This window comes from Pseudophryne corroboree, unplaced genomic scaffold, assembly GCF_028390025.1.
Source record: "Pseudophryne corroboree isolate aPseCor3 unplaced genomic scaffold, aPseCor3.hap2 scaffold_1645, whole genome shotgun sequence".
Classification (NCBI taxonomy): Eukaryota; Metazoa; Chordata; class Amphibia; order Anura; family Myobatrachidae; genus Pseudophryne; species Pseudophryne corroboree.
Window position 1 is genome coordinate 40,930 of NW_026968280.1, and position 21,798 is coordinate 62,727.

At 47.8% G+C, this 21,798-nt stretch overlaps 21 non-coding genes and 6 pseudogenes across 21 annotated transcripts; all 27 read left to right on the plus strand.

Moving 5' to 3' along the window:
• The first annotated feature begins 563 nt into the window (after positions 1–563).
• On the plus strand, positions 564–727 carry LOC135001408 (U1 spliceosomal RNA). Its single transcript, XR_010202907.1, has one exon. It is a non-coding gene; the product is annotated as a U1 spliceosomal RNA (small nuclear RNA).
• A 152-nt stretch (positions 728–879) lies between these two features.
• On the plus strand, positions 880–1,042 carry LOC135001421 (U1 spliceosomal RNA). Its single transcript, XR_010202916.1, has one exon. It is a non-coding gene; the product is annotated as a U1 spliceosomal RNA (small nuclear RNA).
• A 671-nt stretch (positions 1,043–1,713) lies between these two features.
• On the plus strand, positions 1,714–1,877 carry LOC135001398 (U1 spliceosomal RNA). The gene has a single exon (XR_010202897.1). It is a non-coding gene; the product is annotated as a U1 spliceosomal RNA (small nuclear RNA).
• Positions 1,878–2,029: 152 nt separating this feature from the next.
• On the plus strand, positions 2,030–2,171 carry LOC135001425 (U1 spliceosomal RNA; annotated as a pseudogene).
• A 695-nt stretch (positions 2,172–2,866) lies between these two features.
• On the plus strand, positions 2,867–3,030 carry LOC135001402 (U1 spliceosomal RNA). The gene has a single exon (XR_010202901.1). It is a non-coding gene; the product is annotated as a U1 spliceosomal RNA (small nuclear RNA).
• Positions 3,031–3,182: 152 nt separating this feature from the next.
• On the plus strand, positions 3,183–3,345 carry LOC135001415 (U1 spliceosomal RNA). Its single transcript, XR_010202912.1, has one exon. It is a non-coding gene; the product is annotated as a U1 spliceosomal RNA (small nuclear RNA).
• A 671-nt stretch (positions 3,346–4,016) lies between these two features.
• Positions 4,017–4,180, plus strand: LOC135001409 (U1 spliceosomal RNA). The gene has a single exon (XR_010202908.1). It is a non-coding gene; the product is annotated as a U1 spliceosomal RNA (small nuclear RNA).
• Positions 4,181–4,332: 152 nt separating this feature from the next.
• Positions 4,333–4,495, plus strand: LOC135001419 (U1 spliceosomal RNA). The gene has a single exon (XR_010202915.1). It is a non-coding gene; the product is annotated as a U1 spliceosomal RNA (small nuclear RNA).
• A 671-nt stretch (positions 4,496–5,166) lies between these two features.
• Positions 5,167–5,330, plus strand: LOC135001399 (U1 spliceosomal RNA). Its single transcript, XR_010202898.1, has one exon. It is a non-coding gene; the product is annotated as a U1 spliceosomal RNA (small nuclear RNA).
• Positions 5,331–5,482: 152 nt separating this feature from the next.
• LOC135001422 (U1 spliceosomal RNA) lies at positions 5,483–5,624 on the plus strand (annotated as a pseudogene).
• Positions 5,625–6,319: 695 nt separating this feature from the next.
• LOC135001403 (U1 spliceosomal RNA) lies at positions 6,320–6,483 on the plus strand. The gene has a single exon (XR_010202902.1). It is a non-coding gene; the product is annotated as a U1 spliceosomal RNA (small nuclear RNA).
• Positions 6,484–6,635: 152 nt separating this feature from the next.
• Positions 6,636–6,798, plus strand: LOC135001416 (U1 spliceosomal RNA). Its single transcript, XR_010202913.1, has one exon. It is a non-coding gene; the product is annotated as a U1 spliceosomal RNA (small nuclear RNA).
• Positions 6,799–7,469: 671 nt separating this feature from the next.
• Positions 7,470–7,633, plus strand: LOC135001400 (U1 spliceosomal RNA). The gene has a single exon (XR_010202899.1). It is a non-coding gene; the product is annotated as a U1 spliceosomal RNA (small nuclear RNA).
• A 149-nt stretch (positions 7,634–7,782) lies between these two features.
• On the plus strand, positions 7,783–7,924 carry LOC135001423 (U1 spliceosomal RNA; annotated as a pseudogene).
• A 697-nt stretch (positions 7,925–8,621) lies between these two features.
• LOC135001407 (U1 spliceosomal RNA) lies at positions 8,622–8,785 on the plus strand. The gene has a single exon (XR_010202906.1). It is a non-coding gene; the product is annotated as a U1 spliceosomal RNA (small nuclear RNA).
• Positions 8,786–8,937: 152 nt separating this feature from the next.
• Positions 8,938–9,100, plus strand: LOC135001411 (U1 spliceosomal RNA). The gene has a single exon (XR_010202910.1). It is a non-coding gene; the product is annotated as a U1 spliceosomal RNA (small nuclear RNA).
• A 674-nt stretch (positions 9,101–9,774) lies between these two features.
• LOC135001404 (U1 spliceosomal RNA) lies at positions 9,775–9,938 on the plus strand. Its single transcript, XR_010202903.1, has one exon. It is a non-coding gene; the product is annotated as a U1 spliceosomal RNA (small nuclear RNA).
• Positions 9,939–10,090: 152 nt separating this feature from the next.
• Positions 10,091–10,253, plus strand: LOC135001417 (U1 spliceosomal RNA). The gene has a single exon (XR_010202914.1). It is a non-coding gene; the product is annotated as a U1 spliceosomal RNA (small nuclear RNA).
• A 671-nt stretch (positions 10,254–10,924) lies between these two features.
• On the plus strand, positions 10,925–11,088 carry LOC135001401 (U1 spliceosomal RNA). Its single transcript, XR_010202900.1, has one exon. It is a non-coding gene; the product is annotated as a U1 spliceosomal RNA (small nuclear RNA).
• Positions 11,089–11,240: 152 nt separating this feature from the next.
• Positions 11,241–11,382, plus strand: LOC135001418 (U1 spliceosomal RNA; annotated as a pseudogene).
• Positions 11,383–12,074: 692 nt separating this feature from the next.
• Positions 12,075–12,238, plus strand: LOC135001405 (U1 spliceosomal RNA). The gene has a single exon (XR_010202904.1). It is a non-coding gene; the product is annotated as a U1 spliceosomal RNA (small nuclear RNA).
• Positions 12,239–12,390: 152 nt separating this feature from the next.
• Positions 12,391–12,532, plus strand: LOC135001414 (U1 spliceosomal RNA; annotated as a pseudogene).
• A 695-nt stretch (positions 12,533–13,227) lies between these two features.
• LOC135001410 (U1 spliceosomal RNA) lies at positions 13,228–13,391 on the plus strand. Its single transcript, XR_010202909.1, has one exon. It is a non-coding gene; the product is annotated as a U1 spliceosomal RNA (small nuclear RNA).
• Positions 13,392–13,543: 152 nt separating this feature from the next.
• Positions 13,544–13,706, plus strand: LOC135001413 (U1 spliceosomal RNA). The gene has a single exon (XR_010202911.1). It is a non-coding gene; the product is annotated as a U1 spliceosomal RNA (small nuclear RNA).
• Positions 13,707–14,377: 671 nt separating this feature from the next.
• On the plus strand, positions 14,378–14,541 carry LOC135001396 (U1 spliceosomal RNA). Its single transcript, XR_010202895.1, has one exon. It is a non-coding gene; the product is annotated as a U1 spliceosomal RNA (small nuclear RNA).
• Positions 14,542–14,693: 152 nt separating this feature from the next.
• On the plus strand, positions 14,694–14,835 carry LOC135001424 (U1 spliceosomal RNA; annotated as a pseudogene).
• A 692-nt stretch (positions 14,836–15,527) lies between these two features.
• On the plus strand, positions 15,528–15,691 carry LOC135001397 (U1 spliceosomal RNA). Its single transcript, XR_010202896.1, has one exon. It is a non-coding gene; the product is annotated as a U1 spliceosomal RNA (small nuclear RNA).
• The last annotated feature ends 6,107 nt before the right edge of the window (positions 15,692–21,798 follow it).

Genomic DNA, 21,798 nt, shown 5'->3' on the forward strand with positions numbered 1-21,798 from the left:
TGCTTACTTTGTGCCTTCCAATGCACAATGCAAACTACAGGTAGTGCTGCAGGGCCCACACCTTTTTACTTGCTTTACAGAGCAGCTCTGGAGCTGTTACAGTGCCCAGCTGCTGCAAGAAATCAGCTTGAATGCTTCAGGGGCTGGGGCATGGCCAACATGAGCCCCACACCGAAGGAGGGTGGGGGTGTTTAATGCGAACTAGGGGTCATCCAAGAGCCGCAAAAGGCCGCCATGCCCTGCATACCCCTTTTCTCTTTTCATATATAGATGAGGGTTCCAGCCAACTTTGGCCCACTGCTTGGATGACATCACCGTATGCAAATCCGTCTTCTGCAGACCTTCCCCCAGGAATGCTTGTACTAGTTGTTGCATTTGGTTTGTTGTTTGGGGGTGCTTCAGTATTAGGCAGCCTTCTGCCCTCCCATGTTCATCTGAAAATATGTGTTCTCCCTGCAGTTGTTGTCCCCAGATGAGAGTTCCCTTGTGCTGCCTCAGTTGAATCTCCTTTATTTGACAGAGATGTGCCTGAGCAGCGGCCCTCCCCAGCCCTATCCCAAATCATACTTATTTTGCATAGGAGATACCATGGTCATGAAGATTGATCTCCCAGGGTGAGGTTCATTCATTGCATTCTGGGTATGCTGACCCCTATGATTTCCCCAAATGTGGGAAACTCGACTGCATTATTTGTGGTAGTGGGGGACTGTGTTTGTTCTTTCCTCTGGTCAGCTCTGGTAAAAGTCAGATTTCTTTGTCTCAGATCTTCCTCTAGCCTTGTTCTTCTTTCGAGAGTTTCCTTGTGCTGCCTCAGTTGTATCTCCTTCACTTGACAGGGGGGTGCCCGAGCAGCGACCCTCCCCAGCTCTAGCCCAACTCCTACTTACCTGCTAGGTGAGATACTATGATCATGAAGGTGCTTCTCCCAGGGCAAGGCTCACCCATTTCACTCTGGGTGTGCTGCTCCTGCGATTTCTCCAAATGTGGGAAACTTGACTGCATTATTTGTGTTTCCCCTGGTCGGCTCTCGTATAATTCAGATCTCTTTGTCTCAGGTCTCTCTCCAGCCTAGTTTGCTGTCTGTTTCCACTTCTCTTTTCTTGAGCCGCTCCCTTCTATGCCCTTGCGCACTATCCTGACTTCTCCCGTCTGCTTAATTTGTGCCTTCCAACGCACAATGCAAACTACAGGTAGTGCTGCAGGGCCCACACCCTTTTATTTGCCTTACAGAGCAGCTCTGGAGCTGTTACAGTGCCCAGCTGCTGCAAGAAATCAGCTTGAATGCTTAAGGGGCTGGGGCATAGCCAACATGAGCCCCACACCGAAGGAGGGTGGAGGTGTTTAATGCGAACTAGGGGTCATCCAAGCACCGCAAAAGGCCGCCATGCCCTGCATGCCCCTTTTCTCTTTTCATATGCAGACGAGGGTTGAAGCCAACTTTGACTCACTGCTTGGATGACATCACCATATGCAAATCCATCTGCTGCAGGCCTTCCCCCAGGAATGCTTGCACTAGTTGTTGCATTTGGTTTGTTGTTTGGGGGTGCTTCAGTATTAGGCAGCCTTCTGCCCTCCCATGTTCATCTGAAAATATGTGTTCTCCCTGCTGTTGTTGTCCCCAGATGAGAGTTCCCTTGTGCTGCCTCAGTTGAATCTCCTTTACTTGACAGAGATGTGCCTGAGCAGCGGCCCTCCCCAGCCCTATCCCAAATCATACTTATTTTGCATAGGAGATACCATGGTCATGAAGATTGATCTCCCAGGGTGAGGTTCATTCATTGCATTCTGGGTATGCTGACCCCTATGATTTCCCCAAATGTGGGAAACTCAACTGCATTATTTGTGGTAGTGGAGGACTGTGTTTGTGCTTTCCTCTGGTCAGCTCTGGTAAAAGTCAGATTTCTTTGTCTCAGATCTTCCTCTAGCCTTGTTCTTCTTTCAAGAGTTCCCTTGTGCTTCCTCAGTTGGATTTCCTTCACTTGACAGGGGGGTGCCCGAGCAGCGACCCTCCCCAGATCTAGCCCAACTCCTTCTTACCTGCCAGGTGAGATACTATGATCATGAAGTTGCTTCTCCCAGGGCAAGGCTCACCCATTGCACTCTTGGTGTGCTGCTCCTGCGATTTCCGCAAATGTGGGAAACTTGACTGCATAATTTGTGTTTCCCCTGGTTGGCTCTCATATAATTCAGATCTCTTTGTCTCAGGTCTCTCTCCAGCCTAGTTTGCTGTCTGTTTCCACTTCTTTTTTCTTGAGCCCCTCCCTTCTATACCCTTGTGCACTATCCTGACTTCTCCTCCCGTCTGCTTACTTTGTGCCTTACAATGCACAATGCGAACTACAGGTAGTGCTGCAGGGCCCACACCCTTTTACTTGCCTTACAGAGCAGCTCTGGAGCTGTTACAGTGCCCAGCTGCTGCAAGAAATCAGCTTGAATGCTTCAGGGGCTGGGGCATAGCCAACATGAGCCCCACACCGAAGGAGGGTGGGGGTGTTTAATGCGAACTAGGGGTCATCCAAGCGCCTCAAAAGGCCGCCATGCCCTGCATACCCCTTTTCTCTTTTCATATGCAGATGAGGGTTCCAGACAACTTTGGCCCACTGCTTGGATGACATCACCGTATGCAAATCCGTCTTCTGCAGACCTTCCCCCAGGAATGCTTGTACTAGTTGTTGCATTTGGTTTGTTGTTTGGGGGTGCTTCAATATTAGGCAGCCTTCTGCCCTCCCATGTTCATCTGAAAATATGTGTTCTCCCTGCAGTTGTTGTCCCCAGATGAGAGTTCCCTTGTGCTGCCTCAGTTGAATCTCCTTTACTTGACAGAGATGTGCCTGAGCAGCGGCCCTCCCCAGCCCTATCCCAAATCATACTTATTTTGCATAGGAGATGCCATGGTCATGAAGATTGTTCTCCCAGGGTGAGGTTCATTCATTGCATTCTGGGTATGCTGACCCCTGTGATTTCCCCAATTGTGGGAAACTCGACTGCATTATTTGTGGTAGTGGGGGACTGTGTTTGTGCTTTCCTCTGGTCAGCTCTGGTAAAAGTCAGATTTCTTTGTCTCAGATCTTGCTCTAGCCTTGTTCTTCTTTCGAGAGTTCCCTTGTGCTGCCTCAGTTGGATCTCCTTCACTTGACAGGGGGGTGCCCGAGCAGCGACCCTCCCCAGCTCTAGCCCAACTCCTACTTACCTGCCAGGTGAGATACTATGATCAGGAAGGTGCTTCTCCCAAGGCAAGGCTCACCCATTGCACTCTGGGTGTGCTGCTCCTGTGATTTCCCAAAATGTGGGACACTTGACTGCATAATTTGTGTTTCCTCTGGTCGGCTCTCGTATAATTCAGATCTCTTTGCATCAGGTCTCTCTCCAGCCTAGTTTGCTGTCTGTTTCCACTTCTCTTTTCTTGAGCCGTTCCCTTTTATGCCCTTGCGCACTATACTGACTTCTCCCGTCTGCTTACTTTGTGCCTTGCAACGCACAATGCGAACTACAGGTAGTGCTGCAGGTCCCACAACCTTTTATTTGCCTTACAGAGCAGCTCTGGAGCTGTTACAGAGCCCAGCTTCTGCAAGAAATCAGCTTGAATGCTTCAGGGGCTGGGGCATAGCCAACATGAGCCCCACACCGAAGGAGGGTGGAGGTGTTTAATGTGAACTAGGGGTCATCCAAGCGCCGCAAAAGGCCGCCATGCCCTGCATACCCCTTTTCTCTTTTCATATATAGATGAGGGTTCCAGCCAACTTTGGCCCACTGCTTGGATGACATCACCGTATGCAAATCCGTCTTCTGCAGACCTTCCCCCAGGAATGCTTGTACTAGTTGTTGCATTTGGTTTGTTGTTTGGGGGTGCTTCAGTATTAGGCAGCCTTCTGCCCTCCCATGTTCATCTGAAAATATGTGTTCTCCCTGCAGTTGTTGTCCCCAGATGAGAGTTCCCTTGTGCTGCCTCAGTTGAATCTCCTTTACTTGACAGAGATGTGCCTGAGCAGCGGCCCTCCCCAGCCCTATCCCAAATCATACTTATTTTGCATAGGAGATACCATGGTCATGAAGATTGATCTCCCAGGGTGAGGTTCATTCATTGCATTCTGGGTATTCTGACCCCTATGATTTCCCCAAATGTGGGAAACTCGACTGCATTATTTGTGGTAGTGGGGGACTGTGTTTGTTCTTTCCTCTGGTCAGCTCTGGTAACAGTCAGATTTCTTTGTCTCAGATCTTCCTCTAGCCTTGTTCTTCTTTCGAGAGTTTCCTTGTGCTGCCTCAGTTGTATCTCCTTCACTTGACAGGGGGGTGCCCGAGCAGCGACCCTCCCCAGCTCTAGCCCAACTCCTACTTACCTGCTAGGTGAGATACTATGATCATGAAGGTGCTTCTCCCAGGGCAAGGCTCACCCATTTCACTCTGGGTGGGCTGCTCCTGCGATTTCTCCAAATGTGGGAAACTTGACTGCATAATTTGTGTTTCCCCTGGTCGGCTCTCGTATAATTCAGATCTCTTTGTCTCAGGTCTCTCTCCAGCCTAGTTTGCTGTCTGTTTCCACTTCTCTTTTCTTGAGCCGCTCCCTTCTATGCCCTTGCGCACTATCCTGACTTCTCCCGTCTGCTTAATTTGTGCCTTCCAACGCACAATGCAAACTACAGGTAGTGCTGCAGGGCCCACACCCTTTTATTTGCCTTACAGAGCAGCTCTGGAGCTGTTACAGTGCCCAGCTGCTGCAAGAAATCAGCTTGAATGCTTCAGGGGCTGGGGCATAGCCAACATGAGCCCCACACCGAAGGAGGGTGGAGGTGTTTAATGCGAACTAGGGGTCATCCAAGCGCCGCAAAAGGCCGCCATGCCCCGCATGCCCCTTTTCTCTTTTCATATGCAGACGAGGGTTGAAGCCAAGTTTGACTCACTGCTTGGATGACATCACCATATGCAAATCCATCTGCTGCAGGCCTTCCCCCAGGAATGCTTGCACTAGTTGTTGCATTTGGTTTGTTGTTTGGGGGTGCTTCAGTATTAGGCAGCCTTCTGCCCTCCCATGTTCATCTGAAAATATGTGTTCTCCCTGCAGTTGTTGTCCCCAGATGAGAGTTCCCTTGTGCTGCCTCAGTTGAATCTCCTTTACTTGACAGAGATGTGCCTGAGCAGCGGCCCTCCCCAGCCCTATCCCAAATCATACTTATTTTGCATAGGAGATACCATGGTCATGAAGATTGATCTCCCAGGGTGAGGTTCATTCATTGCATTCTGGGTATGCTGACCCCTATGATTTCCCCAAATGTGGGAAACTCAACTGCATTATTTGTGGTAGTGGAGGACTGTGTTTGTGCTTTCCTCTGGTCAGCTCTGGTAAAAGTCAGATTTCTTTGTCTCAGATCTTCCTCTAGCCTTGTTCTTCTTTCAAGAGTTCCCTTGTGCTTCCTCAGTTGGATTTCCTTCACTTGACAGGGGGGTGCCCGAGCAGCGACCCTCCCCAGATCTAGCCCAACTCCTACTTACCTGCCAGGTGAGATACTATGATCATGAAGTTGCTTCTCCCAGGGCAAGGCTCACCCATTGCACTCTTGGTGTGCTGCTCCTGCGATTTCCGCAAATGTGGGAAACTTGACTGCATAATTTGTGTTTCCCCTGGTCGGCTCTCATATAATTCAGATCTCTTTGTCTCAGGTCTCTCTCCAGCCTAGTTTGCTGTCTGTTTCCACTTCTTTTTTCTTGAGCCCCTCCCTTCTATACCCTTGTGCACTATCCTGACTTCTCCTCCCGTCTGCTTACTTTGTGCCTTACAATGCACAATGCGAACTACAGGTAGTGCTGCAGGGCCCACACCCTTTTACTTGCCTTACAGAGCAGCTCTGGAGCTGTTACAGTGCCCAGCTGCTGCAAGAAATCAGCTTGAATGCTTCAGGGGCTGGGGCATAGCCAACATGAGCCCCACACCGAAGGAGGGTGGGGGTGTTTAATGCGAACTAGGGGTCATCCAAGCGCCTCAAAAGGCCGCCATGCCCTGCATACCCCTTTTCTCTTTTCATATGCAGATGAGGGTTCCAGACAACTTTGGCCCACTGCTTGGATGACATCACCGTATGCAAATCCGTCTTCTGCAGACCTTCCCCCAGGAATGCTTGTACTAGTTGTTGCATTTGGTTTGTTGTTTGGGGGTGCTTCAATATTAGGCAGCCTTCTGCCCTCCCATGTTCATCTGAAAATATGTGTTCTCCCTGCAGTTGTTGTCCCCAGATGAGAGTTCCCTTGTGCTGCCTCAGTTGAATCTCCTTTACTTGACAGAGATGTGCCTGAGCAGCGGCCCTCCCCAGCCCTATCCCAAATCATACTTATTTTGCATAGGAGATGCCATGGTCATGAAGATTGTTCTCCCAGGGTGAGGTTCATTCATTGCATTCTGGGTATGCTGACCCCTGTGATTTCCCCAATTGTGGGAAACTCGACTGCATTATTTGTGGTAGTGGGGGACTGTGTTTGTGCTTTCCTCTGGTCAGCTCTGGTAAAAGTCAGATTTCTTTGTCTCAGATCTTGCTCTAGCCTTGTTCTTCTTTCGAGAGTTCCCTTGTGCTGCCTCAGTTGGATCTCCTTCACTTGACAGGGGGGTGCCCGAGCAGCGACCCTCCCCAGCTCTAGCCCAACTCCTACTTACCTGCCAGGTGAGATACTATGATCAGGAAGGTGCTTCTCCCAAGGCAAGGCTCACCCATTGCACTCTGGGTGTGCTGCTCCTGTGATTTCCCAAAATGTGGGACACTTGACTGCATAATTTGTGTTTCCTCTGGTCGGCTCTCGTATAATTCAGATCTCTTTGCATCAGGTCTCTCTCCAGCCTAGTTTGCTGTCTGTTTCCACTTCTCTTTTCTTGAGCCGTTCCCTTTTATGCCCTTGCGCACTATACTGACTTCTCCCGTCTGCTTACTTTGTGCCTTGCAACGCACAATGCGAACTACAGGTAGTGCTGCAGGTCCCACAACCTTTTATTTGCCTTACAGAGCAGCTCTGGAGCTGTTACAGAGCCCAGCTTCTGCAAGAAATCAGCTTGAATGCTTCAGGGGCTGGGGCATAGCCAACATGAGCCCCACACCGAAGGAGGGTGGAGGTGTTTAATGTGAACTAGGGGTCATCCAAGCGCCGCAAAAGGCCGCCATGCCCTGCATACCCCTTTTCTCTTTTCATATATAGATGAGGGTTCCAGCCAACTTTGGCCCACTGCTTGGATGACATCACCGTATGCAAATCCGTCTTCTGCAGACCTTCCCCCAGGAATGCTTGTACTAGTTGTTGCATTTGGTTTGTTGTTTGGGGGTGCTTCAGTATTAGGCAGCCTTCTGCCCTCCCATGTTCATCTGAAAATATGTGTTCTCCCTGCAGTTGTTGTCCCCAGATGAGAGTTCCCTTGTGCTGCCTCAGTTGAATCTCCTTTACTTGACAGAGATGTGCCTGAGCAGCGGCCCTCCCCAGCCCTATCCCAAATCATACTTATTTTGCATAGGAGATACCATGGTCATGAAGATTGATCTCCCAGGGTGAGGTTCATTCATTGCATTCTGGGTATGCTGACCCCTATGATTTCCCCAAATGTGGGAAACTCAACTGCATTATTTGTGGTAGTGGAGGACTGTGTTTGTGCTTTCCTCTGGTCAGCTCTGGTAAAAGTCAGATTTCTTTGTCTCAGATCTTCCTCTAGCCTTGTTCTTTCAAGAGTTCCCTTGTGCTTCCTCAGTTGGATTTCCTTCACTTGACAGGGGGGTGCCCGAGCAGCGACCTTCCCCAGATCTAGCCCAACTCCTACTTACCTGCCAGGTGAGATACTATGATCATGAAGTTGCTTCTCCCAGGGCAAGGCTCACCCATTGCACTCTTGGTGTGCTGCTCCTGCGATTTCCGCAAATGTGGGAAACTTGACTGCATAATTTGTGTTTCCCCTGGTCGGCTCTCATATAATTCAGATCTCTTTGTCTCAGGTCTCTCTCCAGCCTAGTTTGCTGTCTGTTTCAACTTTTTTTTTTTCTTGAGCCCCTCCCTTCTATACCCTTGTGCACTATCCTGACTTCTCCTCCCGTCTGCTTACTTTGTGCCTTCCAATGCACAATGCAAACTACAGGTAGTGCTGCAGGGCCCACACCTTTTTACTTGCCTTACAGAGCAGCTCTGGAGCTGTTACAGTGCCCAGCTGCTGCAAGAAATCAGCTTGAATGCTTCAGGGGCTGGGGCATGGCCAACATGAGCCCCACACCGAAGGAGGGTGGGGGTGTTTAATGCGAACTAGGGGTCATCCAAGCGCCGCAAAAGGCCGCCATGCCCTGCATACCCCTTTTCTCTTTTCATATGTAGATGAGGGTTCCAGCCAACTTTGGCCCACTGCTTGGATGACATCACCGTATGCAAATCCGTCTTCTGCAGACCTTCCCCCAGGAATGCTTGTACTAGTTGTTGCATTTGGTTTGTTGTTTGGGGGTGCTTCAGTATTAGGCAGCCTTCTGCCCTCCCATGTTCATCTGAAAATATGTGTTCTCCCTGCAGTTGTTGTCCTCAGATGAGAGTTCCCTTGTGCTGCCTCAGTTGAATCTCCTTTACTTGACAGAGATGTGCCTGAGCAGCGGCCCTCCCCAGCCCTATCCCAAATCATACTTATTTTGCATAGGAGATACCATGGTCATGAAGATTGATCTCCCAGGGTGAGGTTCATTCATTGCATTCTGGGTATGCTGACCCCTATGATTTCCCCAACTGTGGGAAACTCGACTGCATTATTTGTGGTAGTGGAGGACTGTGTTTGTGCTTTCCTCTGGTCAGCTCTGGTAAAAGTCAGATTTCTTTGTCTCAGATCTTCCTCTAGCCTTGTTCTTCTTTCGAGAGTTCCCTTGTGCTGCCTCAGTTGGATCTCCTTCACTTGACAGGGGGGTGCCCGAGCAGCGACCCTCCCCAGCTCTAGCCCATCTCATACTTACCTGCCAGGTGAGATACTATGATCAGGAAGGTGCTTCTCCCAGGGCAAGGCTCACCCATTGCACTCTGGGTGTGCTGCTCCTGTGATTTCCCCAAATGTGGGACACTTGACTGCATAATTTGTGTTTCCTCTGGTTGGCTCTCGTATAATTCAGATCTCTTTGTCTCAGGTCTATCTCCAGCCTAGTTTGCTGTCTGTTTCCACTTCTTTTTTCTTGAGCCCCTCCCTTCTATACCCTTGTGCACTATCCTGACTTCTCCTCCCGTCTGCTTACTTTGTGCCTTACAATGCACAATGCGAACTACAGGTAGTGCTGCAGGGCCCACACCCTTTTACTTGCCTTACAGAGCAGCTCTGGAGCTGTTACAGTGCCCAGCTGCTGCAAGAAATCAGCTTGAATGCTTCAGGGGCTGGGGCATAGCCAACATGAGCCCCACACCGAAGGAGGGTGGGGGTGTTTAATGCGAACTAGGGGTCATCCAAGCGCCTCAAAAGGCCGCCATGCCCTGCATACCCCTTTTCTCTTTTCATATGCAGATGAGGGTTCCAGACAACTTTGGCCCACTGCTTGGATGACATCACCGTATGCAAATCCGTCTTCTGCAGACCTTCCCCCAGGAATGCTTGTACTAGTTGTTGCATTTGGTTTGTTGTTTGGGGGTGCTTCAATATTAGGCAGCCTTCTGCCCTCCCATGTTCATCTGAAAATATGTGTTCTCCCTGCAGTTGTTGTCCCCAGATGAGAGTTCCCTTGTGCTGCCTCAGTTGAATCTCCTTTACTTGACAGAGATGTGCCTGAGCAGCGGCCCTCCCCAGCCCTATCCCAAATCATACTTATTTTGCATAGGAGATGCCATGGTCATGAAGATTGTTCTCCCAGGGTGAGGTTCATTCATTGCATTCTGGGTATGCTGACCCCTGTGATTTCCCCAATTGTGGGAAACTCGACTGCATTATTTGTGGTAGTGGGGGACTGTGTTTGTGCTTTCCTCTGGTCAGCTCTGGTAAAAGTCAGATTTCTTTGTCTCAGATCTTGCTCTAGCCTTGTTCTTCTTTCGAGAGTTCCCTTGTGCTGCCTCAGTTGGATCTCCTTCACTTGACAGGGGGGTGCCCGAGCAGCGACCCTCCCCAGCTCTAGCCCAACTCCTACTTACCTGCCAGGTGAGATACTATGATCAGGAAGGTGCTTCTCCCAAGGCAAGGCTCACCCATTGCACTCTGGGTGTGCTGCTCCTGTGATTTCCCAAAATGTGGGACACTTGACTGCATAATTTGTGTTTCCTCTGGTCGGCTCTCGTATAATTCAGATCTCTTTGCATCAGGTCTCTCTCCAGCCTAGTTTGCTGTCTGTTTCCACTTCTCTTTTCTTGAGCCGTTCCCTTTTATGCCCTTGCGCACTATACTGACTTCTCCCGTCTGCTTACTTTGTGCCTTGCAACGCACAATGCGAACTACAGGTAGTGCTGCAGGTCCCACAACCTTTTATTTGCCTTACAGAGCAGCTCTGGAGCTGTTACAGAGCCCAGCTTCTGCAAGAAATCAGCTTGAATGCTTCAGGGGCTGGGGCATAGCCAACATGAGCCCCACACCGAAGGAGGGTGGAGGTGTTTAATGTGAACTAGGGGTCATCCAAGCGCCGCAAAAGGCCGCCATGCCCTGCACGCCCCTTTTCTCTTTTCATATGCAGACGAGGGTTGAAGCCAACTTTGACCCACTGCTTGGATGACATCACCATATGCAAATCCATCTGCTGCAGGCCTTCCCCCAGGAATGCTTGCACTAGTTGTTGCATTTGGTTTGTTGTTTGGGGGTGCTTCAGTATTAGGCAGCCTTCTGCCCTCCCATGTTCATCTGAAAATATGTGTTCTCCCTGCAGTTGTTGTCCCCAGATGAGAGTTCCCTTGTGCTGCCTCAGTTGAATCTCCTTTACTTGACAGATATGTGCCTGAGCAGCGGCCCTCCCCAGCCCTATCCCAAATCATACTTATTTTGCATAGGAGATACCATGGTCATGAAGATTGTTCTCCCAGGGTGAGGTTCATTCATTGCATTCTGGGTATGCTGACCCCTATGATTTCCCCAAATGTGGGAAACTCGACTGCATTATTTGTGGTAGTGGGGGACTGTGTTTGTTCTTTCCTCTGGTCAGCTCTGGTAAAAGTCAGATTTATTTGTCTCAGATCTTCCTCTAGCCTTGTTCTTCTTTCGAGAGTTTCCTTGTGCTGCCTCAGTTGTATCTCCTTCACTTGACAGGGGGGTGCCCGAGCAGCGACCCTCCCCAGCTCTAGCCCAACTCCTACTTACCTGCTAGGTGAGATACTATGATCATGAAGGTGCTTCTCCCAGGGCAAGGCTCACCCATTTCACTCTGGGTGTGCTGCTCCTGCGATTTCCCCAAATGTGGGAAACTTGACTGCATAATTTGTGTTTCCCCTGGTCGGCTCTCATATAATTCAGATCTCTTTGTCTCAGGTCTCTCTCCAGCCTAGTTTGCTGTCTGTTTCCACTTCTCTTTTCTTGAGCCGCTCCCTTCTATGCCCTTGCGCACTATCCTGACTTCTCCCGCCTGCTTAATTTGTGCCTTGCAACGCACAATGCAAACTACAGGTAGTGCTGCAGGGCCCACACCCTTTTACTTGCCTTACAGAGCAGCTCTGGAGCTGTTACAGTGCCCAGCTGCTGCAAGAAATCAGCTTGAATGCTTCAGGGGCTGGGGCATAGCCAACATGAGCCCCACACCGAAGGAGGGTGGAGGTGTTTAATGCGAACTAGGGGTCATCCAAGCGCCGCAAAAGGCCGCCATGCCCTGCATGCCCCTTTTCTCTTTTCATATGCAGACGAGGGTTGAAGCCAACTTTGACTCACTGCTTGGATGACATCACCATATGCAAATCCATCTGCTGCAGGCCTTCCCCCAGGAATGCTTGCACTAGTTGTTGCATTTGGTTTGTTGTTTGGGGGTGCTTCAGTATTAGGCAGCCTTCTGCCCTCCCATGTTCATCTGAAAATATGTGTTCTCCCTGCAGTTGTTGTCCCCAGATGAGAGTTCCCTTGTGCTGCCTCAGTTGAATCTCCTTTACTTGACAGAGATGTGCCTGAGCAGCGGCCCTCCCCAGCCCTATCCCAAATCATACTTATTTTGCATAGGAGATGCCATGGTCATGAAGATTGTTCTCCCAGGGTGAGGTTCATTCATTGCATTCTGGGTATGCTGACCCCTGTGATTTCCCCAATTGTGGGAAACTCGACTGCATTATTTGTGGTAGTGGGGGACTGTGTTTGTGCTTTCCTCTGGTCAGCTCTGGTAAAAGTCAGATTTCTTTGTCTCAGATATTCCTCTAGCCTTGTTCTTCTTTCGAGAGTTCCCTTGTGCTGCCTCAGTTGGATCTCCTTCACTTGACAGGGGGGTGCCCGAGCAGCGACCCTCCCCAGCTTTAGCCCAACTCCTACTTACCTGCCAGGTGAGATACTATGATCAGGAAGGTGCTTCTCCCAGGGCAAGGCTCACCCATTGCACTCTGGGTGTGCTGCCCCTACGATTTCCCCAAATGTGGAAAACTTGACTGCATAATTTGTGTTTCCCCTGGTCGGCTCTCATATAATTCAGATCTCTTTGTCTCAGGTCTCTCTCCAGCCTAGTTTGCTGTCTGTTTCCACTTCTTTTTTCTTGAGCCCCTCCCTTCAATACCCTTGTGCACTATAATGACTTCTCCTCCCGTCTGCTTACTTTGTGTCTTACAATGCACAATGCAAACTACAGGTAGTGCTGCAGGGCCCACACCCTTTTACTTGCCTTACAGAGAAGCTCTGGAGCTGTTACAGTGCCCAGCTGCTGCAAGAAATCAGCTTGAATGCTTCAGGGGCTGGGGCATGGCCAACATGAGCCCCACACCGAAGGAGGGTGGGGGTGTTTAATGCGAACTAGGGATCATCCAAGCGCCGCAAAAGGCCGCCATGCCCTGCATACCCCTTTTCTCTTTTCATATGCAGATGAGGGTTCCAGCCAATTTTGGCCCACTGCTTGGATGACATCACCGTATGCAAATCCGTCTTCTGCAGACCTTCCCCCAGGAATGCTTCTACTAGTTGTTGCTTTTGGTTTGTTGTTTGGGGGTGCTTCAGTATTAGGCAGCCTTCTGCCCTCCCATGTTCATCTGAAAATATGTGTTCTCCCTGCAGTTGTTGTCCCCAGATGAGAGTTCCCTTGTGCTGCCTCAATTGAATCTCCTTTACTTGACTGAGATGTGCCTGAGCAGCGGCCCTACCCAGCCCTATCCAAAAACATACTTATTTTGCATAGGAGATACCATGGTCATGAAGATTGCTCTCCCAGGGTGAGGTTCATTCATTGCATTCTGGGAATGCTGACCCCTGTGATTTCCCCAAATGTGGGGAACTCGACTGCATTATTTGTGGTAGTGGGGGACTGTGTTTGTTCTTTCCTCTGGTCAGCTCTGGTAAAAGTCAGATTTCTTTGTCTCAGATCTTCCTCTAGTATTGTTCTTCATTCGAGAGTTCCCTTGTGCTGCCTCAGTTGGATCTCCTTCACTTGACAGGGGGGTGCCCGAGCAGCAACCCTCCCCAGCTGTAGCCCATCTCCTACTTACCTGCCAGGTGAGATACTATGATCAGGAAGGTGCTTCTCCCAGGCCAAGGCTCACCCATTGCACTCTGGGTGTGCTGCTCCTGCGATTTCCCCAAATGTGGGAAACTTGACTGCATAATTTGTGTTTCCCCTGGTCGGCTCTCGTATAATTCAGATCTCTTTGTCTCAGGTCTCTCTCCAGACTAGTTTGCTGTCTGTTTCCACTTCTCTTTTCTTGAGCCGCTCCCTTCTATGCCCTTGCGCACTATCCTGACTTCTCCCGTCTGCTTAATTTGTGCCTTCCAACGCACAATGCGAACTACAGGTAGTGCTGCAGGGCCCACACCCTTTTACTCGCCTTACAGAGCAGCTCTGGAGCTGTTACAGTGCCCAGCTGCTGCAAGAAATCAGCTTGAATGCTTCAGGGGCTGGGGCATAGCCAACATGAGCCCCACACCGAAGGAGGGTGGAGATGTTTAATGCGAACTAGGGGTCATCCAAGCGCCGCAAAAGGCCGCCATGCCCTGCACGCCCCTTTTCTCTTTTCATATGCAGACGAGGGTTGAAGCCAACTTTGACACACTGCTTGGATGACATCACCATATGCAAATCCATCTGCTGCAGGCCTTCCCCCAGGAATGCTTGCACTAGTTGTTGCATTTGGTTTGTTGTTTGGGGGTGCATCAGTATTAGGCAGCCTTCTGCCCTCCCATGTTCATCTGAAAATATGTGTTCTCCCTGGAGTTGTTGTCCCCAGATGAGAGTTCCCTTGTGTTGCCTCAGTTGAATCTTCTTTACTTGACAGAGATGTGCCTGAGCAGCGGCCCTCCCCAGCCCTATCCCAAATCATACTTATTTTGCATAGGAGATACCATGGTCATGAAGATTGTTCTCCCAGGGTGAGGTTCATTCATTGCATTCTGGGTATGCTGACCCCTGTGATTTCCCCAAATGTGGGAAACTCGACTGCATTATTTGTGGTAGTGGGGGACTGTGTTTGTGCTTTCCTCTGGTCAGCTCTGGTAAAAGTCAGATTTCTTTGTCTCAGATTTTCCTCTAGCCTTGTTCTTCTTTCGAGAGTTCCCTTGTGCTGCCTCAGTTGGATCTCCTTCACTTGACAGGGGGGTGCCCGAGCAGCGACCCTCCCCAGCTCTAGCCCAACTCCTACTTAAATGCCAGGTGAGATACTATGATCATGAAGTTGCTTCTCCCAGGGCAAGGCTCACCCATTGCACTCTGGGTGTGCTGCTCCTGCGATTTCCCCAAATGTCTGAAACTTGACTGCATAATTTGTGTTTCCCCTGGTCGGCTCTCGTATAATTGAGATCTCTTTGTCTCAGGTCTCTCTCCAGCCTAGTTTGCTGTCTGTTTCCACTTCTCTTTTCTTGAGCCGCTCCCTTCTATGCCCTTGCGCACTATCCTGACTTCTCCCGTATGCTTAATTTGTGCCTTGCAACGCACAATGCGAACTACAGGTAGTGCTGCAGGGCCCACACCCTTTTACTTGCCTTACAGAGCAGCTCTGGAGCTGTTACAGTGCCCAGCTGCTGCAAGAAATCAGCTTGAATGCTTCAGGGGCTGGGGCATAGCCAACATGAGCCCCACACTGAAGGAGGGTGGGGGTGTTTAATGCGAACTAGGGGTCATCCAAGCGCCGCAAAAGGCCGCCATGCCCTGCATACCCCTTTTCTCTTTTCATATGCAGACGAGGGTTCCAGCCAACTTTGGCCCACTGCTTGGATGACATCACCGTATGCAAATCCGTCTTCTGCAGACCTTCCCCCAGGAATGCTTGCACTAGTTGTTGCATTTGGTTTGTTGTTTGGGGGTGCTTCAGTATTAGGCAGCCTTCTGCCCTCCCATGTTCATCTGAAAATATGTGTTTTCCCTGCAGTTGTTGTCCCCAGATGAGAGTTCCCTTGTGCTGCCTCAGTTGAATCTCCTTTACTTGACAGAGAAGTGCCTGAGCAGCGGCCCTCCCCAGCCCTATCTCAAATCATACTTATTTTGCACAGGAGATACCATGGTCATGAAGATTGTTCTCCCAGGGTGAGGTTCATTCATTGCATTCTGGGTATGCTGACCCCTGTGATTTCCCCAAATGTGGGAAACTCGACTGCATTATTTGTGGTAGTGGGGGACTGTGTTTGTGCTTTCCTCTGGTCAGCTCTGGTAAAAGTCAGATTTCTTTGTCTCAGATCTTCCTCTAGCCTTGTTCTTCTTTCAAGAGTTCCTTTGTGCTGCCTCAGTTGGATCTCCTTCACTTGACAGGGGGGTGCCCGAGCAGCGACCTTCCCCAGCTCTAGCCCAACTCATACTTACCTGCCAGGTGAGATACTATTAAGTGGATTTTTGAAAGAAAACAATACTGTCAATATACTATTAAAACAAATTAAAATGGTAAAAGTTATTGTACTTTAAGTAAAAATAAAAGAGCTAAAATATCAATCCCAGTTTTGGATTACTTTAATTAAAAAAAAAATGCATATAGCACAGGATAGTTGCAATCTGCCTACCTCTGGGTTATGGGCCCAGCATGCTTCCATTGCAGTACTCTGCTGCACATGTAAGTGCAAGAGATCCTGAAGCACTCACTCATCATGGGAAAGTACCAAGGTGTTTCTTCGTTGGTTGATCTAAGAAACATCTTACAAAAACTCTCCAGATTATTGACTTTTTAAAGTTTTTCTAGGAAACGTTCTAGATGAATGCTTATTAGCCTTTGTCAGTATGCACTTTTGCAAAGTGTCTCTGTGGCGCAATCAGTTCGTGTGTTTGGCTACTAACCAAAAGGTTGGTGGTTCAATCCCACCCAGGGACGTAATTGACCTTGTTATCAGGTTTTGGTGATCTTTAAGTAGACAAGTCAAAATTTCAACCTCCCTCTTATGATGTAGGTTACCTGTCCTTCTCTGATGTAATCAGAGTTAGATTTGATTAAGTGATTTTATAAAAAACAGCTAGGAAGCACAATTTAGCAGTGGGTTGCAGAAAAAAAAAATATGCTGGCAGAAAAATCCAATTGAGTGATTAAACAGCTCTTCATTTTCTGGCTTTATTTTTATGCTAACAAATTTGTTCTCTGAAAAGTGTCCACAAAGCCAAGTCTCTGATTAACACCTTTGTAGGGATGGTTTTTCACCTATTACTAAATTAAACTTGCTTCATTGGAAAGGCAGCAAGATGCATCCTCATTTCAATGTCTACTGAAATAATACGGGTTGACACCAGGAAACATTAACGCCACTGCATCCTTGCTGCTTTCTCATGTGGAAGTCTGTTTAATGTGAAAACAAGGTGATATCTAATTAGCACACAGGTAAGGAATTAAGAAAATCTTTATTTAAGGGTGAAGATGTTTCTCACAAAATCGTTGCCCCAATGCATCATTGAAATTCAAGCTGGAAAGATGATTTTAATATATCACTTGTACATTTTGTATTGCTCTTCTGGTGACAATGTAGTTTGTTTTTGTCAATTACCATTTTAATAATAGGGTAAAGAAAATTAAGTGGATTTTTGAAAGAAAACAATACTGTCAATATACTATTAAAACAAATTAAAATGGTAAAAGTTATTGTACTTTAAGTAAAAATAAAAGAGCTAAAATATCAATCCCAGTTTTGGATTACTTTAATTAACAAAAAAAAATGCATATAGCAGAGGATAGTTTCAATCTGCCTACCTCTGGGTTATGGGCCCAGCATGCTTCTATTGCAGTACTCTGCTGCACATGTAAGTGCAAGAGATCCTGAAGCACTCACTCATCATGGGAAAGTACCAATGTGTTTCTTCGTTGGTTGATTTAAGAAAATTCTTACAAAAACTCTCCAGATTATTGACTTTTTAAAGTTTTTCTAGGAAACGTTTTAGATGAATGCTTATTAGCCTTTGTCAGTACGTACTTTTTGCAAAGTGTCTCTGTGGCGCAATTGGTTAGTGTGTTCGGCTATTAACCAAAAGGTTGGTGGTTCAATCCCACCCAGGGACGTAATTGACCTTGTTATCAGATTTTGGTGATCTTTAAGTAGACAAGTCAAAGTTTCAGACCCCCTCTTATGGTGTAGGGTACCTGGCCTTCTCTGATGTAATCAGAGTTAGATTTGATTAAGTGATTTTATAAAAAAACAGATAGGAAGTACAATTTAGCAGTGGGTTGCAGAGAAAAAGAAAAATGCTGGCAGAAAAATCCAATTGAGTGATTAAACAGCTCTTCATTTTCTGGCTTTATTTTTATGCTAACAAATTTGTTCTCTGAAAAGTGTCCACAAAGCCAAGTCTCTGATTAACACCTTTGTAGGGATGGTTTTTCACCTATTACTAAATTAAACTTGCTTAATTGGAAAGGCAGCAAGATGCATCCTCATTTCAATGTCTACTGAAATAATACAGGTTGACACCAGGAAACATTAACGCCACTGCATCCTTGCTGCTTTCTCATGTGGAAGTCTGTTTAATGTGAAAACAAGGTGATATCTAATTAGCACACAGGTAAGGAATTAAGAAAATATTTAAGGGTGAAGATGTTTCTCACAAAATCGTTGCCCCAATGCATCATTGAAATTCAAGCTGGAAAGATGATTTTAATATATCACTTGTATATTTTGTATTGCTCTTCTGGTGACAATGTAGTTTGTTTTTGTCAATTACCATTTTAATAATAGGGTAAAGAAAATGAAGTGGATTTTTGAAAGAAAACAATACTGTCAATATACTATTAAAACAAATTAAAATGGTAAAAGTTATTGTACTTTAAGTAAAAATAAAAGAGACAAAATATCAATCCCAGTTTTGGATTACTTTAATTAACAAAAAAAAAAATGCATATAGCAGAGGATAGTTTCAATCTGCATACCTCTGGGTTATGGGCCCAGCATGCTTCCATTGCAGTACTCTGCGGCACATGTAAGTGCAAGAGATCCTGAAGCACTCACTCATCATGGGAAAGTACCAATGTGTTTCTTCGTTGGTTGATGGAAGAAACATCTTACAAAAACTCTCCAGATTATTGACTTTTTAAAGTTTTTCTAGGAAACATTTTAGATGAATGCTTATTAGCCTTTGTCAGTATGGACTTTTGCAAAGTGTCTCTGTGGCGCAATCAGTTAGTATGTACGGCTATTAACCATAAGGTTGGTGGTTCAATCCCACCCAGGGACCTAATTGACCTTGTTATCAGATTTTGGTGATCTTTAAGTAGACAAGTCAAAATTTCAAACCCCCTGTTATGGTGTAGGGTACCTGGCCTTCTCTGATGTAATCAGAGTTAGATTTGATTCAGTGATTTTATAAAAACAGCTAGGAAGCACAATTTAGCAGTGGGTTGCAGAGAAAAAAAATATGCTGGCAGAAAAATCCAATTGAGTGATTAAACAGCTCTTCATTTTCTGGCTTTATTTTTATGCTAACAAATTTGTTCTCTGAAAAGTGTCCACAAAGCCAAGTCTCTGATTAACACCTTTGTAAGGATGGTTTTTCACCTATTACTAAATTAAACTTGCTTCATTGGAAAGGCAGCAAGATGCATCCTCATTTCAATGGTAAGTCAACCTTCTTGCCCTATGTTCCCTCTCAACGGATGAAGACGCATCAATATCTACCGCAGTCATTTTGGCCCAATAGATATGCAAGAAGTTAAGATTCCCCTTTCTTTGCAGGTAGAGGAAGGAAAAGGAAGAGGTCTGTAGCCTCTTCAAGATCGCAGGACCAGAGATTGTCCTCTGCTTCTGCCAAATCCACTGCATGACACTGGGGCTTTCTTGCAGGAGCCCACACCAGTGGGGGCACGTCTAAAACTCTTCAGTCAGTTCTGGATTCATTCGGACCTGGACTCGTGGGTTTTACAAATAGTGTCCCAAGGGTACAAACTGGGGTTTCAAGACGTTCCCCCTCACGGATTGTTCAAATTGGCCTTAGTCAGCAGGGAGAAGGTTTTTATTCAAGCCTCTTCGTGGTCCCGAAGCCGGACGGCTCAGTCAGACCAATCTTAAATCTGAAATCCCTCAATTTCTTCCTAAAGAAATTCAATTTCAAGATGGAATTTCTCAGGGCAGTGATCTCCAGTCCGGAGGACGGAGATTTCATGGTTTTGGTAGACATAAAGGATGCCTACTTACATGTTCCCATTTATCCACTGCCTCAAGCTACCTAAGGTTTGCAATTCAGGATTGTCATTACCAATTTCAGACATTGCCGTTTGGTCTGTCCACGGCTCCGAGGATTTTCACCAGGGTGATGGCGGAAATTATGGTTCTCCTTCGCAAGCAAGGAGTCACAATTATCCCGTACTTGGATGATCTCCTGATAAAGGCGAGATCCAGGGACCAGTTGGTGCAAAACATTGCACTCTCCCTGACAGTTCTTCAACAACATGGTTGGCTCCTAAACTTGCCAAAATCGCAGTTGGTCCCAATGACGCGGTTGTTGTTTTTGGGAGTCATACTGTTAGGCGCCGGGGTCCGCTTGATGGTCTGCGCGGCCCGGCGCCTAGCAACTAGAGACGCCGTGCACGTACAGCCACCGGCTCCCTAGCAACGCTAGACGCCGGGCGTGCTGAGCCGCACAGACCCTAGCAACGGGGACGCCACTGGCGGACCGCGTTCCCCGTTGCTAGGCTTTAGGAAATTAAGATATTCACCTGCTCTCTGGCCGTGCAGCAAGGCAGCTGCACGGCATTTATTCTAATCAGCCTTTAGCAGCTGATTGGAGGACTGCTTGTTAAGTACACTCCCAGGGCTTCTCACAGACGCCGGTAATAGCTTCCTGCATGCTGCCTTTGTTTGCTGAGAGTCTGTTTCCAGTCCTGCTGTATCCGGTCATTCCAGTCCGCAGAAGTCCGGTATTCGGGAGTTGTCATCTCATCCCAAGAGGTCGTTTGGTTCCCTGGAGTCCTGACTGATCACCGTTTTATATCCAGTGGTGTTCGTGAGTTGCGGCTCTGCCGTGTGTTGCGGCTCAGCCGCTTTACCTTTTATATTTTGTGTTTGGAGCATTTGCGGAGGGTTCCGCTTCCACAAGTCCTCTCTGGTACTTGGCGGTGCCGGTTAGGAGAATTGGACAAGTGGATATTTTGGTTGTCCTTTTTCCTGGCGGTTTCTCCGCACATATTATAGTTTTGAGTTTGCTTAGCCCCTGGCCTGGTTGTTTAGTTAGAGGGCCTCTTGTTATCACCCTGTCTCGGGTTTCCCTTTGTCTCTCATTAAGACCGGGGGGCATCGAAGTTGGGCAGACATAATCCGCCCTTCAAACGCGGCTGCCAAGGGCTCAAGAAACCATAGTCTCGCAGGGGATTTCTGACAACACGGGTGAGACAACAGAGTTAGGGCGCCAGGGGCTATTTTCCTGTCCTGCTCCCTTCCCCAGCATTCCGTTCCAGTGCTCCAGTCCTTGCCATAAGATCTTCTCTGACCAGAGTGCTGGAATCATAACATTATTACCGGCCATACCAAAACTAAAAATTAAACGGGGTTTAATTTTTTCTCATTCAGTTTTGTGAGAGTTTATCGGCCTCATGAATCCAACAGGTTTAGGGCCAAATCCTGGTCAGCTCTTAGTCAGCCAGATTCAAGAACTTACTCAGATGGTTCAGGATCTTTCTCTTCGGGTGAAGTCGCAGGAAGATCTTTTGCGAGCTTCCCCAAGGGTAGTCCCTGAACCAAAGATGCATTTGCCTGACCGTTTTTCTGGTGATAGAAAAGAGTTTTTTAATTTTAAAGAATCCTGTAAACTTTATTTTCGTTTAAGACCGACTTCCTCGGGTACTGAATCTCAGCGGGTCGGGTTTATTATTTCTTTGCTCCAGGGGGATCCTCAGACCTGGGCATTTGGTTTAAGAGCAGAGGATCCGGCATTGTTGTCAGTTGACGCTTTTTTTGAGTCTTTAGGGCTCTTGTATGATGACCCTGATAGAGAGGCGTCCGCTGAAAGTCAGTTGCGCGCTCTCAGACAGGGTAGAAATCCTGCAGAGGTTTATTGTACGGAGTTTCGCCGTTGGTCGAACGACTGTGGCTGGAATGACCCAGCCCTGCGCAGTCAGTTTCGCCTCGGCTTATCAGAGTCTATAAAAGACAGTCTCCTTCAGTACCCCGCTCCTGAGACTCTCGATAAACTCATGGAGCTTTCTATTAAGATTGATCGTCGTCTCAGAGAGCGGAGGGCTGAAAAAGGAGCACCTGTAAGGTCAAGTCCGTGTGTATATTCCATTCCTGAAGACGTAGAGGAGACCATGCAGATGGATCTCTCCCGGCTGTCTCCTGCAGAAAGAGCCAGA